Source organism: Rattus norvegicus, chromosome X, assembly GCF_036323735.1.
Source record: "Rattus norvegicus strain BN/NHsdMcwi chromosome X, GRCr8, whole genome shotgun sequence".
Lineage (NCBI taxonomy): Eukaryota > Metazoa > Chordata > Mammalia > Rodentia > Muridae > Rattus > Rattus norvegicus.
In genome coordinates this window covers 12183861-12196034 of record NC_086039.1, presented here as the reverse complement: position 1 = coordinate 12196034, position 12174 = coordinate 12183861, and positions in this window count along the sequence as shown.

Here is a 12174-nt window from a genome sequence, read left to right as displayed (position 1 = left end):
GAAGGGTCTCAGTCCCTCTGGGGTTTACTGAGGAGTGTGGCAGGGGCCTGGCAGTCATTCTGCTATGATGCTGTGGACCAAAGGGCATCACGGGGTGGTCCACTTGCCTCCCTTCCTAGCAGGAGCACAGCTGCCATCACTATTGCCTTTGGGTACTACCTTCTGAAAGGAAAGGACAGAGAAAAAACAGATATATGTGGACAATGACCACAGAGGTTACTGGCTCAGTCAACAGTGCTGATAAACTGGCCATGATGTGGATCAGTGATTTGTTTTGTCCTTGTTTTTTTCAGACAGGATTTCTCTGTGTAACTCTGGCTGTCCTAGAACTTGTTCTGTTGATCAAGCTGACCTCAGAACTCAGAGGTCTGTCTGCTTCTGCCTCCTGAATGTTGGGATTAGAAACATGTCCCACCACACCCAGATGGGATGGTGGTTTTGTTTTTTAAGTAGAACATTTCTTGTAGGGAAATCCCTACCTTGCCTTACTGATCATCAGGCTACAGGTTTCAACTGATGTACTCGGCACAGTCCTGAGCCCACACAGAATGTTCTGGGTCCCCAACCACATCAACATCAATATTTCAATCTCACCAACCACAATTCAAGTTTGATATCATTCAATATAAAGATGCCAATGAAGGATTGAAGAGACGGCTCACTGGTTAAGAGCACTGTCTGCTCTTCCGGAGGACTGGGGTTCAAGTCCAGAACCCATGTGGCAGGTAACCATCTCTAACTCCAGTTCTAGAGGATCCAATACATCTTCTGGCCTCTGCAGGCACTACATATATGTATGTGTGATGCACAGGCATACATACAGGCAAAATGCACATACACATAAAATAAAAACAAACAGAAGAAGAAGTCAACAAATAGGCGAGAGTCAGCTATATACTGGGTGTGTCTGTAAATAATACTTTGAATGTTGTTTGGAGCACAGACTGTCCCCTAACCCTTCCACCCCCGCATGCCAGAGAAAGCTAAAACAGTGTTGTATTTGTGAGCTAGATCTTAAAGTTCTTTATAATTCATAGCATGCTTAACTCTCCCGCCGCCCCTCTCTTTTTTTTTTGAGTCAAGGTCACACTGTGTAGCTGTGATTAGCCTTGAACTCCCAGTAATCCTCCTTTCCAACAGCACGGATTACAGATATTATGTACCAGCATATCTAGCTTTCTCTCTTTAAATCTTTAAATCATTTTAAAGTACACTTATGTGTTTATTTGTGTGCGATGAATTCCTGTGGAGAAGTCAGAGGACAACTTTTGAGAGTCAGTTCTTTCCTTCCTCCTTGCGGGTTCCAGGGATTGATTTACCCAGTGCTTTTATCTTCGGAACCATCCCCCTCCCTCCCTCCCTCCCCCCGTCCCTCCCTCCCCCTCCCTCTCTCTGATACAGGGTGTTGAACAGCCTAGACTAGTCTCAAATTTAATTATGTAATCAAGGATGACCTTGAACTTTTGACGCATGCACCACAGCATGTAGTGTATGTGGTGCTGGGGATGGAACTAGGACTTTCTGTTTGCTAGGTAAGTGCTTTCCCACTGAACTACACCCCAGTCCTAGCTCTCTTTTATTAAAAAAAAAATAGCAGGAACAAGATGTCATTTAGTAATAATAATTTTAAAAAACAAATAGACTCCTGAGAGATAGCTCTGCAGTTAAGAGCACTCATTTTTGCAGAGAACCTGAGTTCATTTCCCAGCACCCACATGGTGGCTCACAATCCTCCATTTCCATAACTCCCGTTTCAGGAGGTCTAATGCCATCTCCTGAACCTAAGGGCACCAGGCACTGACGTGATGCACATACATCCAGGCCGAATACTCATACACATAAAATAATTTAAATCTAAATAAATAAATGAAACAATTTTAGGACGGAAAACCCTCAGACTTAGGGGATAGGGACAGAGTCTTGTATGGCTCAGGCTGGCCTGGAATTTGCAGTTGCCATTCAGCCTTCCAAATGCTGTGTATACAGGCACGGCTGCCACATAGCCAGTTTGGAGCGACTGTCATAGGTGTTACTCTGTGCTGGTACTCAGCGGCTCTTTTTGTTTTGTTGACTTCACAATCTGTGGCCTTCTTAAAGACAACCATGGCACTAACGTCACTGTAGTTTAAGACAGGGCATGACTGAGGGTAGGCTGGGATTGGGCTTACCCATGGATTTAAAAAAGAGGACACTTTTGGGAAGAACTACATGCTGGCTGGGAAGAAATTTTCAAGCTGGGCATGGTACTCACATCTGTGATCACTATGAACTAAGGCAGGAGGATTGCTATGAATGTGGGACCAGCCCCGTGATAGCTTGCCTTACAAAACAAAAACAAAAAAATCAAGAGGAAGGAAGAGGGGAGGAGGGCGGGGTGGAGTAGGATGGGGGAGAAACACAACTGCTCTAACGCTTCTAGCGCACAAGGAATCCTACAGGTGTCTGCCAGCCAGTGCAGCTTGGGCAACAAAAGGTTTCCACAGAGTCTCATCCACCATCTTCTAGCCTTATCCACCATCTCACCGCAGGCAAATGTAGGAGCTCAGCTGGGCCTGCTAGCATCCCTTAAACTGTGGAGAGCAGTAAATACACTGTTTTAAGCTGCTAAATTTTGGAGGGCATGGTGGTATAAATGAGATGTCCCCTATAGTCTCGGGCATTTGAAGACTTTTTCTCAGTTGGTGGTGCTGGCTGGAGAGGGGTAGGAGATGTGGCCTTGCTGGAGGAAGTGTGTCTCTGAGAACAGGTTTAGAGGTTTTTAAAACCCATGTGTCATTCCTAGTCAGCTTTCTGTTTTGAGCTTGTGATTTAAGATGTGAGTTGTCAGCATGCTGCTCCAACCTTTATGCCTGCCTGCTGCCATGCTTCCCCACTGTGATAGTGAGGGACTCCTACTCCTACTGAACCATAAGCTTGAATAAAGCCTTTTCTTCTCTAAGTTGCCTGGGCCATTATACAAACAATTAATACAGAGGGATTTTTACCTAGAAATAGATACCCAGAACTCAATACAATCCCAGATGTGCTTACTTACAAATACACCAACAGTTTAATTCCAAATGAATATTTCCCATGAGGATGTGCTAATCCTTCTTAATATGCTTAGCGTGAAGGACATAGGACAGGCACAGTGACATGCTTTTAGTTCCAGCCATCAGGAGGTGGAGACAGGCAGATCTCTTAGTTTGAGGCCAGCCAGGGCTACATAGTAAGGTTCTGTCTCAAAACAAAAACAAAAACAAACAAAACAAAACAAAACCCACCACTACTACCACCATCACCACCACCATCACCACTACCAAAACCCAAAAACCTCTGAACATGCTTGGCATTTAGAACTTGAGGCCTGTATTAGTTACTTTCTATCACTGTGATAAAACACCACTTTAGCCAGGTATGATGGCTCAGCATTTGAGAGGCAGAGACAGGTGGATCTTTGAATTCAAGGCCAGTCTGGTTTACAGAGTGAGTTCCAGGACAGCCAGGCTATTATACAGCACAACCCTGTCTTGAAAACCCCAAACCCCAAAAGCCCAAAGACCAAACCAATCAACAACCAATCAACCAACCAACCAACTAAACAAACAAACAGAAGGCGTGTGGTAGGGCTTTTAACTGGGTCTACACTTTCAGAGGGTCAGAGTCCATGTCCATGATGGCAGAACAAAGGCACAGTGGCAGGAGCAGCTGAGAGCTCACATCTAGAGCTGTAAGCAGGAGGCAGACAGCTATTCTGGGAATGGTGCTAGTCTTTTGAAACCTCAAAGCTCATTCATAGTGACATATCTCTTCCAAGACCCCCTCCCCAAGTCCTTCCCAAACAGTTCCATCTATGTATGTGTGACTCTGTGACCCTGACTCATTTAACATTGAAATATATCAGCCTACAGGAGCCATTTTTACTCAAAGCAGCACAAGGTCTTTGGTCCATAGAACACAGAGAAGTGATACAGAAAGAAGTGATAAGGACCATGACCCTTGAAAAAGAGTCATCCTGTAAGGTAGCTAAGGGACAGAGCAGTTGGAGCATTCTAGAAGGCAGCACTGATGGGACCTCAGAAGAAGCCCCTACTAGTGAGTGATCCACAGCTGACATTTCTCAGTGTTTTATACAGTTTAAAGTGCTAGTTGTTAAAATTCCTTTCCAAGAATCAGTTGCTTCTGGAGGCCTAGAACAGTCACATGTTTTTTGAGAGTATCACTTATAGAATTGTGCAAAGAGACCTTCTGGGCCTGTTGCCTAAGATTCCTTGAGCTACAAAGGTGACTGGAACAGAGCCATCATGTTCTTGGTGAGTTTTCAGTGGGCCAGTGTTGGCTCGAGGCTGGATAATCAGACAGGTTAAATGAGTCAGGGTCACAGACTCATATACACAAGACATTCCAGAGTTCCGTTTATTACTGATTCTCAGAAGAAAAGACCAGGTGATTTCTTAGAAGAGCTGATAAGATACAAAGAGTCTGTCCAGGTGTCAAGGCTTCCTTAAAGACTGATACAGGAGATGTTTTCTTCTCTTACCCTGAGCTTGAGCAAAAGTACTCAGAAAACTTACCTGATGGGTGAGCTATGCCTTTGAAGCCCTGAAACTGAGTAGCCTGGAGTCAGGTAGCTCATGAGATTGAAAAGCTCATGAGATTCATGTTGTATTGAGTTCCACCTTAGCTAACTAGATAGGGTGTCACATCCTTGTGTGGAACCAGGCAAAAAATACAGTATGCCAGTAACAGACATGGTAGTGGCTGGACCAGACACCATATGTACCTCTAGGCTTTACTGACACCCTAGACATTAATATCAAGGATTCCTGATCTGTTTCCAGTTGGTCCCAGAGCATGTAATAAATTGTTTTTGATACTCAGGAGTAATGGCAGAAGCCTGTCAACCCAGCACTCTGGAAGCTGAGGTAAAAGATCAGAAATTGTACACCAGCAGGACCACACTGAGAGACCCCCATCTCCAAAACAGACTAACTAACTAAATATTTTTGGCTGAGTATCTTGTCATATATGTCCAGGTGAGATCAGGAGTTCAATACCAGCCTGGGATAAGGAAAACCCTGTTTCAAAAACAAAAATAAATTTTTTTCCAAAAAAATAAATAAATAAAAATATTTTTTCAAGGTTTTCTGTAAAATCATGTACAATAGCAACTCTACTGTCCATGTTGCTAAGGGGTTCCACACGGGAAGAACTTATAGGGGACAAAGGTGCTTACAGCTATCTTGGTGCTAGCATATCAAATAAAACCGAAGGACCTTGGAGGAATATTTTCTACTTGTCCTTGTAATGAGTTCAAGAAATAAGACAAGGAGGTTGTGATACTCAATTAACTACCAAGCAAGATTTTCCTGCCATTAAAAGGCAGGTTAACCATGCTACAATCCACAGACCCAAAGAGGGCCCAAAGGCCCTGTATGAATCTCAGCCAGAAGGGGAAAGGAAGTAGTTATCAGCGGTGGGTAGATGGAGGGAACTGGGTAGGAGAAGGAGTGACGAGGGGAAGAAGGAAGGTGATTGGGTGGGGAGAGGGGCAGGAGAGGGCTAGGAAATGAGCAGGCAGGAGAGGAGAAGTCTTTGGTGACTAGCTGGAGCCCCAGGATGAAGGGGATACTGGGAGTCTATGGGGGTGACCCTAGCTTGGATTCTACCAGAGGGAGATATAAAGCCTTATGTGGCCACCTCCTGTACCCAGGCAGGATTTCCAGAGTAGGGAAGGGGACATCACTATACCAACCAAACCTTCATCCCAAAATTTATCTTGCCTACAAGATGTGCAGGGATAAAGGTGGAGCAGAGACTGAGAGAACAGCCAACCAATGACTGGCCCAACTTGAGACCCATCCCATGGGAGAGAGCCAACCCCTGACGCTATTACTGATGCTCTGCTCTGCTTGCAGACAGGGGCCTAGCGTAACTGTCTCCTGAGAGGCTTCATTCAGCAGCGGATGGAGGCAGATAGAGACCACAACCAAACATCAGGCCGAGCTCAGGCAGTCTTGTGGAAGACTGGAGGATGGAAGCGAGCGAGCCAGAGGGGTTAAGGACACCACAAGAAGACCTACAGAGTCAACTGACCTGGGCACATGCAGGCCCACAGAGATTGGGCCACCAACCAGGAAGCATGCAGGAGCTGGACCTAGGCCCCCTCCACGCATTTATAACAAATGTGCAGCTTTGTCTTCCAGTGGGTACCCTAACAAGTGGAGGGGGGCTGTCTCTGACTCTGTTCCCTACCACTGGATCTCCTTCCCTCTACCTGGACTGCCTTAGTGGAAGAGGATGTGTCTAGTCCTGCTGCAACTAGATGCCCCAGGGTGGGGTGGTACCCAAGGGGGGGGCTCCGTTTCTCTGAGAGAAAGGGAGGAGGCAATGGGGGGATTTGTAAAGATGGGACTGTGAAAAGAGGAGAGACAGGGGCAGTGATCCAGATATAAAGCGAATAAAAAATAAATTATTGGAAAAAATAAAAACAGGTTAACAAAAAGTATAATTGTTCAGTAACCCTTTGTAGAGCACAACAAAAGAGAGCTACTACTTATAGTGCTCCACTTATAGTTTACACTTCTGGACACACTAATGTTCCAGGATCTTCAGAAAACTCATCACCCCAACACGTGTCAGAAGTGTATATTAGTCAGAGTTCTCTAGAGGTTCAGAACTGAAAGAATAGAGATAGATCTGTCTGTCTGTCTGTCTGTCTAACATCTGTCTAGAAAGGGGATTTATTGGTGTGGCTCACAGACTGTGGTCAGCTAGTCTAACAATGACTGTCTACCAATGGAAACTCCAAGAATTCAGTTGTTTAGTCCATGAGGCTGGGCATCTCATTATATACCAGACTACTGAAGCAGTGGGCTCTAATGCCACTGAAGGAATGGACTTGCCAGTGAGGAGAGAGCAGAGAGAGTAGGCCTCCTTCCTGTTGTTTCTATAGGCTGCAAGCAGAAGGTGGGGCCTGGATTAAAGGTAGATTTTTTCCCCACCTCAAAAGATCTGGATTAAAAGTGTCTTCTCACTTCAAGTGATTTAGTTAAGAAAAACAAACAAAAACAAACAAACCGGCACAGGTGTACCTAGCCGCCTGGATTTTAGTTAATTCCAGCTGTAGTCAAGTTGACCACCAAGATTAGCCATCTCAAGTGGTTTTGTTATTTAGTGCTGGGCATTGAACTTAGAATCTGATTCAGGTCAGAAGATAGTGATGATGATTTCCATGCCCAAGGAAGGAAGGATAGGAGGAAGGGAATGCATGTGTGAATGAAGGAAAGAAGAAAGGAAGAAAGGAAGGAATTGTATTGAGCCTTTAAAAGTACTCTAGAGGCTAGGGAGGTAGCTCAGTTGGTAAAGTGCTTGCTGGTCAAGCATGAAGGCCTGAGTTCAATCCCTGACACACATGGAAAGGCTGGGTTTGGTGGTGTGAGTCTGCAATTGCACAGTTGGGATGGTGAGTCAGATGAGCCCTGGGGCTCACTGCTAACCAGCCTACTGTGATTGACGACATTCGGGTCCAACTGACAGTCCCTAGCTCAAGAAACAACATGGGTGCTTTCCTGAGGAACAACACCGAAGACCTCCACACTCCACACATACACATGGAGGTCACTCCTTATGTGAATGCACACAAACACAGATAAAAAACAATTAAAATAAAAAATCTGTTCCTACTACTCTTCACAAACAAACCCCAGAAGGCATTTTAAAGGTACATTGCATTTAAAGGCTCTAGATAATTTTTGTTATTTATCTATTCAGGTTTTTTTTTCTTCTTTTCTTTTTTTCGGAGCTGGGGACCGAACCCAGGGCCTTGTGCTTGCTAGGCAAGCGCTCTACCACTGAGCTAAATCCCCAACCCCTCAGTTTTTTTTTTCAAGACCACATTTCTCCATGTAGCCCTGGCTGTCCTGGAACTCCCTATGCTTTGTACACCAGGCTGGCCTCAAGGTCACAGAGATCCTCCTGTTTCTGCCTCCCGGTGATAAGATTAAAGATGTGGGCCACCACTCCAGGCCTGAATAATGTTTAATTTTGAGACAATATATCCTATCCCAGGCTGGCCTCCAAGTCCCTGAGTATCAGAGGATGACTTTGAACTTCTGACCCTCTTGTTTACACTTCTATTTTAGGTATGCACCGCTGCTTCTAGCCAGTGAGGTGCTAGGGATGGAACTGTGCTTTCTGTATGCTAAGGAACCATCCCACCAACGGAACTACATACATTCTAGCCCCCCGGAGAGATCTTAATTGCCTTGATGTGGTGGCTTGAATAAGAATGGCCCTATAGGCTCATATATATGAAGTTTTATTTTGTTTCGTTTTGTTTTTTTTGAGACAGGGATTCTCTGTGTGGCCTTTGCTGTCCTAGAACTTGCTCTGTAGACGAGGCTGGCCTTGAACTCACAGAGATCTGCTTGCCTCTGCCTCCCAAGTGCTGAGATTACTGATGTGTATCACCACTGCCCAACTGGAACTCTTTGAAAGGATTAGATAGTTTAGAAGGTGTTGTCTTGTTGTAGTAAGTGTGGCCTTCTTAAAGGAAGTATGTTACTGGGGGTGGGCTTTGAGGTTTCTCTCTCTCACCCCCCCCCACTCCCTCCTGCAGATCAGGATGTAGAACTGTCAACTACTTTCCCAGCTCCATGCTTGCCTATCTACAATGTTCAGAACCATGATAATGGACTTACCCCTGAAACTGTGAGCAAGCCCCTAATTAAATGGTCATAGTGTCTTTTCATAACAATAGAACACTGACTAAGACACTTGAGGTTCCCACCAATCATGATGTGAGACGTTTTTTAAGGAGTACAGATTGTATGTAGAAAACAAATACAGGGCCAGAGAGATGACTGTCGTGGACAGAAGTGCTTGCTGCCAAGCCTGACTACTGAGTTCAGTCCCAGGGATCTGAAGGAGAGATCTGGCTCCCAAAAGTTGTCCTTTAACCTCCACACTGGTGTGGTATCTTTTCAAACGTAATTTAAAAAATTAGTGTGTGTATGTGTGGTGAGAGGCTTTTTGGGAAGATGCAACACAACACACACACACACACACACACACACACACACACACACACACACACACACCTACTCACCCAGAAAGAAAACCCAGATCAGACCAAAGTAATAACTGGACATTTTGTTTACCCAGTGAGTTTTCACTAGAGTTACTAACAGGAGTATGGGAGGGGCTGAAGGAGCAGGCACCTGCATCACGGAAAAGTCCACCAGAGATGACTCATACAAGCTGTATCCATAGTGCTCTCTATACAACTTGCAGACATCTATCTCCACAGGTCTGAGAGGTCTCTTCTCTGCAGCCCCCACCCCAACTCCCATCACAGTCTCCTCCCCCAGTAGCTGTTTGCTGCTTCTAGAAAGCTGGTTGGGGCCTCTGAAAATTTTAAATTTCCAGCTTTCCCAAAGTAAAGTTTATCTCCTGGGGAGATAAGATTGTCTCCAGGTCATTTTGTCCGGTAGCTTGTAGCAACTGGAAATCTGTCACAAAGTTCCTTCAAGCCTTCCTTCTGACTGCTCCCTACTCCTAAGCCCAGGCCTATGAGGCTGGCCTCCATTTCTAGAGCTACATTGTTCAGTGAACCTTCTAGAAGTGGGGTATCCCTTGGAGACTGGTGGGCCTGGTTTTCCCCACCCTGCATGACTCCTTGGAGGCTCATCCATACATAGTGTTGTATATATTAAGACAATTGAGGACCAGACACTTGCTGTTCTTGCAGAAGACTAAGGTTCAGTTCCCAGAACCTATGTGGTACCTCACAGCCATCTGTAAGTCCAGTACCAGGGAGCAATGCCCTTTTCTGACCTCCACAGATGCCAGGCACCCACATGGTACCCATACAGACATGCAGGCAAAATAACTATGCAAATGAAATAAATAAACCAAAAGTTTTAAATCAATCTCTCTCTCTCTCTCTCTCTCTCTCTCTCTCTCTCTCGTTTCTTTGGTGTTTATGTATATGGTAGTGCACTCCACAGGCATGGGTTTGGAGGCAGGGGATAACGTGTGAGAATTGGTTTTCTCCCTCTACCATGTGGGTTCTGGGGCTCAAGTCAGGATTGTTGGCAAATATCTTTTTTTAAATAAATCTTTTTTTTTTTTTCGGAGCTGGGGACCGAACCCAGGGCCTTGTGCTTGCTAGGCAAGCGCTCTACCACTGAGCTAAATCCCCAACCCCTGTCGGCAAATATCTTTACCTACTAAGCCATCTCACTGGCTTTCCTTTTAAAGCCTGGGTCTCCTTTTCACTCTGTATCCCAGGCTGACCTCCAACTTGGGGCAATCCTCCTGCCTCAGCCTTTCAAGTGTTGGCATCACAGACAGAATCACTACTCTCAGTCCCCACAGGTCTGCCTTTTATTGCTGAGTCATCTATGTTTTGAATATATCAGGTAGGTGGTGGTGGGGAGGGTGAGAGGTAGGGTGGTGGGGAGGGTGAGAGGTGGGGTGGGGGGAGGGTGAGAGGTGGGGTGGTGGGGAGGGTGAGAGGTGGGGTGGTGGGGGGTGACCATTTGTCCTCTGAAGGACATTATAGGATACTTGCAGTTTCAGGCTATTACAGATAACACCATTACAAACATTTGTGTAAGAGGATTTGTGTGAAAATAAGTTTTTATTTCTCCGGGACGAATGCCCAAAAAGTACAAATGCTGGGTCATAGGATAAATCTATTTTCAGCCTTAACTCAACGGCCAAATTTTTCCAGTGTCAGTATCGTTTTCCCTTCCCTCCAGCAAGTAACCCAGTTTCCCTACAGTCTCTGTAGCATTTGGTAGTGTCAGCATTTTTCATTTTTGTCAGTCTACTGAGTTGATCGTGACGTCATATTGTAGTTGTTTGGTCTGATATTTGAGACAGGGTCTTACACAGCGGAGACTGGCTCCTGGGCCTGCCTCCTAAGTGCTTAGACTACAAGTATCCTCAGTGTTTTTAGTTTTTAAATTTTATTTTAATTTTTTCTCCATCTTTATTAAATTGGGTATTTCTTATTTACATTTCAAATGTTATTCCCTTTCCCAGTTTCCAGTCCAACATCCCCCAATCCCTCCCCCTCCCCTTCTATATGGGTGTTCTCCTCTCTATCCTCCCCCCCCCCCATTACCGCCCTCCTCCCAAGAATCACATTCACTGAGGGTTCGGTCTTGGCAGGACCAAGGGCTTCCCCTTCCACTGGAGCCCTTACTAGGCTATTCATTGCTACCTATGAGATCAGAGTCCAGGGTCAGTCCATGTGTAGTCTTTGGGTAGTGGCTTAGTCCCTGGAAGCTCTGGTTGGTTGGCGTTGTTGTTCATATGGGGTCTCAAGTCCCTTCAAGTTCTTTCAGTCCTTTCTCTGATTCCTTCAACGGGGGTCCCGTTCTCAGTTCAGTGGTTTGCTGTTGGCATTCGCCTCTGTATTTGCTGTATTCTGGCTGTGTCTCTCAGGAGAGAGCTACATCCGGTTCCTGTCAGCCTGCCCTTCTTTGCTTCATCCATCTTATCTAGTTTGGTGGCTGTATATGTATGGGCCACATGTGGGACAAGCTCTGAATGGGAGTTCCTTCTGCCTCTGTTCTAAACTTTGTCTCCCTATTCCCTCCCAAGGGTATTCTTGTTCCCCTTTTAAAGAAGGAGTGAAGTATTCGCATTTTGGTCATCCTTCTTGAGTTTCATGTGTTCTGTGCATCTAGGGTAATTTGAGCTTTTGGGCTAGTATCCACTTATCAATGAGTGCATACCATGTGTGTTTTTCTGTGATTGGGTTACCTCTCTCAGGATGATATTTTCCAGTTCCATCCATTTGCCTATGAATTTCATAAAGTCATTGTTTTGCTAGCTGAGTAATATTCCATTGTGTAGATGTACCACATTTTCTGTATCCATTCCTCTGTTGAAGGGCATCTGGGTTCTTTCCAGCTTCTGGCTATTATAAATAAGGCTGCGATTAACATAGTGGAGCACGTGTCTTTTTTATATGTTGGGGCATCTTGTGGGTATATGCCCAAGAGAGGTATAGCTGGGTCCTCAGGTAGTTCAATGTCCAATTTTCTGAGGAACCTCCAGACTGATTTCCAGAATGGTTGTACCAGTCTGCAATCCCACCAACAATGGAGGAGTGTTCCTCTTTCTCCACATCCTCGCCAGCATCTGCTGTCACCTGAGTTTTTGATCTTAGCCATTCTG